General features: G+C 53.8%; 1 pseudogene; it reads right to left on the reverse strand.

Annotated features, from left to right (window-relative positions):
- Positions 1–881: 881 nt before the first annotated feature.
- Positions 882–3,060, reverse strand: LOC101043439 (mitogen-activated protein kinase kinase kinase 3-like; annotated as a pseudogene).
- Between the last annotated feature and the right edge of the window lie 2,193 nt (positions 3,061–5,253).

A 5,253-nucleotide genomic window follows, 5' to 3' on the forward strand; every position in this document is an offset into this window, starting at 1 on the left:
CCCAGGGGAGGAGCTGGAAGGGAAAAAGGCTGAGACCTCGTGGCGATGGGCAGGGCTGGCTAAGGAAGCACAGAGCTGGCGGTTTTGGACACAGCTGGTGGCAGCACATGGGCTTTCCCTTCTACCAGATGGAGTGGGCTCTGGCCGAGCAGGTCACGACTCAGGCAGCCTGAGACACATCCTCGTGCTCTCTGGGACCAGGGCACTGGCCGGGCCGGATGCCCCCGCCATGTCGTCCATCTCCCCTTCTGCTCCAGTGGGGAACAGATGCTAGGCCAGGAGCACAAAGGCTGTGACCTCCAGCTCTTTCCAATGTAGCCTAGGCCCAAGCCCACAGCAGGTACTCAGAGCCCAGAGGGCACACACAGTTAGTTTAGAAACTGGGTACAGCATCAGAGTGACTCCGACTTGTAAAACAGAGACAACTGCATTGACAAAACTGGATCCCCCTTCAGTGGCAGCGGTTCGACATCACAGACCCCTGCCTGGGGGAGGCAGCGTCATGGGCACAGGCAGGACTGGCTCCTCCTTCCCTGAATAAGGCAGCATGACATTTGCTTCATTCATCTTTGGTAAAGGACAGGACTGGCAGAGCCAACCTGGGGCTCTAGGGGAGGGCAGCCTGGGCTTCTGCCTGCCACTGCTGTGGGGTACTGGCCTTTCCCTCGGGCTCGTGGGAGCTCATCTAACCCGGAGACGCCCTGGTGGTCTCCAGATATTGGAAGGAAAAGCAAAATAACACTCTTCATACCCTGGGTCAGTCCCGTGCGCCCAGACCCTCTGGGCTTCAGTGCCAATTACAGTGTCAGGACACATCCCCGAGGGTGGGGCCCAGAGCCGCCTTGCACGTTGTTCCCACCCCTTACCCCTCCATGCTGAGCTCAGGACACTGGAGCTCCTGGATATGACAGGCTGGGGTCTCCCAGTCCTGAGGCTACAGCCACCCCACCCCAGCTCTGAGCCCCAGTGGCAGAAGAGGCACAGACAGACGCTGGCTGGGCTGCCGCTCCATGGTCCACAGCCTTGCCTGGGAGAATCAGCAACTTTGCTGAGCCCCGCGGCAGCCCCCAGCAGCAAAGGGGGCGGGCCGGCAGCCTCGTGGCCATGAGAGCTCGGTACATGAGCTGTGCAAAGTGGTGTGTGAGCAGCTCCTCGGCTGAAGGTCTCCGGCGAGCCTACACAGAAAAGCGCCTCAGGAAGTCCCGGCCATATTCAGAGAGGTCGGAGGGCAGCTGAGGATTGGTGGGCTGGGTGGCAATCTGGAAGACGGCAACCATAGCTTCGTCGTCTGCCCACGGTGGTTTCTGCGTCAGCATCTCCACCCCAGTGCGGCCCGGGCTCCACACGTCTGCTTCCCTTCCATAGCCCTCACGGCTGATCACCGCAGGACTCATCCAGTAATGCGTGCCCCTGACGGAGCGCATGCCCGTCCCCGACATACAGATCGTCTGCAGGCGTTCGCTGGGCCCAAAGTCCCACAGCTTCACATTCCCAGCAGAGTCTCGGAGGATGTTGGCTCCCTTCACGTCCCGGTGAACGATCATGTTGCTGTGCAGGCGGGACATGCCCTCCAGGATCTGCCGCGTGTACTTTCGGGTCACGCTTTCCGTCAGAGCACCACAGGCCTTCAACTGGTCTTTCACGGAACCCCCTGGCATGTACCCCATGAAGGTGGTCAGGGTCTTCTCAGCACGGTCCCGCGGACAGCCATAGCACTGCACGATGCGCTCATGCCGCAAGTTCCTTAGCAGCCGGATCTCGCGCTCCAGAGCACGCAACTTGCTCGTCTCAGGACTGTCGGGGTCAAACCGGACCTGCTTGGAAGCAAGTTCACGTCCCGCGTCCACGTCATAGCACAAACAGACCTTGCCGAAGGCGCCCTGGCCCAGGAGCTTTCCCCGGCGCCAACTGATGGGGGCACTGGGAGACTTGGTGGGCACATTCCTCTCCTGCACAGAGAGGGCATTCGCGATGTCTGCACTCCGCAGGCGCCCACGGGGGTCCCGGTATTGCACAGCTAGACCCGTGTTCTCGCCATTTGTGCTCAGGGAGCGGCTGGAGGGCACCAGGGTGAGCAAGGGCCTTGATGACCCTGTGTTCGGGGAAATGTTCTTCTGCCATCGCTGTAGGTCTTGTGCACAGATACATGGCAGCGCCGGGGACAGGTTCCAGCTTTGAACCCTTTGTCGTAGAGCTGAGTTTCCCGATCAGTATTCCTGTCTGTTGTCAGGGAAGCTCTGGGCACGGGACATTCGTGATTTCCGGAAGGATGGGCTGTCCGCTGACCTGTCCAAGGATTGGCAGCTTCCAGACTAGGAATTTTCTGCACTGCTCAGGGGATCCAGCATGCGCTGCTCGCTGGTCTCTGGGACGAGCCCCCCCTCACTGTTGAGGCTGGTGTAGGACCCCTGCCGGGCAAGTGCCCGCTCGGGAACATAGCCAGGGGGAGGTGAGCCTTGGCCAAGCTTCTGGGAGCTGACGGAGAGGTGCCTGCTTCTGGGCTCAGGGGGCTGGTAGATGGCATTTATATCCCCTGCGGACCGGGAAGCCTTGATCCGCACCTGTCTGGACACCCCAGAGTCGGGGGAGGAACTGTTATGGTTTCTGTCCTGGGACAGCAGCAATATTCTGCGGCTTTTCGTGCTTGAGCTTCTATCCAAAATGCCAATTGCTTTATCAAGATCGTCTTGGTTTTTCAGCAGGATGGAGAGCTCATTGTTCATGTAACGCAGACCTAGAGGTTGTCCACATACGGTTGTCACCTTGTGCCCCCATCTTCATGTTTCACAGGCCGGCTCAACGCTGTCATTCGTCTCCCGGTTGTGCTCCAACTCGATTCTGACGTCACTCAAACCTTTCTCTTTCTCGCTGGCCGGTGCACATGAGCTTGCTGCTGCTCAGAAGGGCTGAGCTGCTGCTGCTGTGTGTGTTTTCTGCCTATTTGAGTGACCCGTGTCTTTGTTCTTCACGGTCTCATATCCAGGCATCCGGTGACGTCGGTCCATCTGGAGGGCCAGCAGATCGTTCATGATTGAGTTCAACGCCTCCTGTTCGTCCATGGTGGCGCTGGCGGCGGCGTCTCGGCCCGTGAGTGTCACCTCCGCAGCCGGGGCTGCATGCCGGGGTCCCGGGCGGCGGGACGGCAGCGGGTCTGGTACCGCGCGGGAGGCGCTGTCTGCGTGCGGGGCCCCCACCGCCTCCCCAGGCTCCGGCTCCGCCCGCGGCCGGGCGCTGTGGCATGGGCAGGGTGGCCCGCTACATCCAGGGCGCTCCTGGGCTCGGCCCGCCCGCCAGTCCCTCAGACCCACAGTTGCTCTTTCCGGCCGGCCACCGTTCTCCGCCTCAGGAATGCTCCCCGCTTTTTTTTTTTTAAAGACATAGTCTTGTTCTGTTGCCAGGTGCCTCGCTGAGGTGCAATGGCGCGATCTCGGCTCACTGCAACCTCCGCCTCCTGGGTTCAGGCAATTCTCCTGCCTCAGCCTCCAGAGTAGTTGAAATTACAGGCACGTGCCACCAGGCCCAGCTAACCTTTGTATTTATAGTAGAGACGGGGTTTCACCATATTGGCCAGGCTGGTCTCGAACTCTTGACCTCAGATGATCCGCCCACCCCGGCCAAAGTTTGTTCTTAATACTGCCTTACATGTGTCCCAGAGATTATCGTATGTTTATCATTGTTCTTATTAGTTTTAAATAACTTCTTGATTTCTGCCTAAATTTCATTATTTACCCCAGAGTCATTCAGGAGCAGCTTATTCAATTTTCATGTAATTGTGTGGTTTTTAGCGACTTTCTTAGTCTTGATTCCTAATTTGATTGTGCTGTGCTCCAAGAGATTGTTTGTTATGAGTTTTAGTTAACCTGGATTTTCTGAGGAGTGTTTTACTTTCTATTATGTGATCAATTTTAGCGCATGTGTCACGTGGTGATGAGAAGAATGTGTATTCTGCCCACAGGAAGGCAGAGGTGAGGAAGCCGTGGAGGCATGATGAAGGAGCACCTTCTGGAGACTGTGCATGCTCATGCTAGAGGTGGTGTTGGCTCAGGTGCTGGCTGGCTCAGGTGTGGATGCCTGCTCTGTTCCCTGCAAGCAGGAGTGATTGCTCTAAGAGGGAGAGGATCTGCTATTCTCTATGCAGTGTCAGCGCAACGGCAGGTCACTAGGAATGTCAGAATTTGCTGGCTCTGTGCCCATCAAGACTCAGTCTGCAGTGGTGGTCACGGCAGTGTAGGTATGGCTGAACTTCACTTGGGTGCGCTGTTGGGCTGGGTAAGCAAATCCCACCTGTTCAGACAATCAGCAGCAAAGCGATGTGTGCTGGGAGGGAGCGGGTGATCTGGTGCACACCGGGAGAGGCTACCTCACTGGGGCGCTCCATCAGTCAGGCATGATCTGCCAGTGCAGGAGCTATCTTTACGTTCAGTTTATATATGGGCTTTACAATAGAATTCAATGCATCTATATGAACATTAAAAGACTACATATATGTTAGCCAAAGAAAGTAGACAATTAAAACCATTATTTAGATGAGTAAAGCAGAGCAAGTGATCATCTGAGGCAAAATGTTTTATATTTGAATGGAAATGAAAAATATTTTCGTATATATATTACTTTTCAATTTTTGTGTCACTTTTGGAAAAACATTATATTTTTAATTAAACTGTAATCTCCAGAGTTAGTTTTGAGGTTCCTCTCCTGCATCTCATGCTTATCTCTCTACTAACCTTTCCATATAACCCATTATGAAAGTTCTGTAGTTTCTTTCTCAACATCTATACATCTAATTCTTTCTTTGCGTTGTCTTTGTCTTTTTCTCCAGGACAGCCCTTCATACCAATATCTTAACAAGCCTTGTCTTCAATTAAATACCCCATATTTAAAGATTAATTGTGCATTTTTACTTCAAAGCATTAACATATTTTCCACTGTTGATGTATAAAAAGGGTCTTCTGCTTACTAAAGTGTTTCTGCAATATGGCTTCTTATCATGTCCTTAGCAACATGTCAACTTCCTCTTTCCAGGAACCCAAAAGGAACTTAAATCCACAATACAGCCAAACACATCCTCTCTTTTCCAACCTTTGCCTTTTTATTGTGGTTTCTACTTGGTCTTGATTTTCAAACTCATTCTTTCAAAATCTTACACAAATATCAGAGTCCTATTAATCAAGCATCAGAGTCTCATTCATCAAGCATCAGGTTCTCATTCAAAAAGCATTTACTTCAGGAAGCAATCCTTGATCTCCCCAACCT

Source organism: Saimiri boliviensis, chromosome 18 (genome assembly GCF_048565385.1).
Source record: "Saimiri boliviensis isolate mSaiBol1 chromosome 18, mSaiBol1.pri, whole genome shotgun sequence".
Classification (NCBI taxonomy): Eukaryota; Metazoa; Chordata; class Mammalia; order Primates; family Cebidae; genus Saimiri; species Saimiri boliviensis.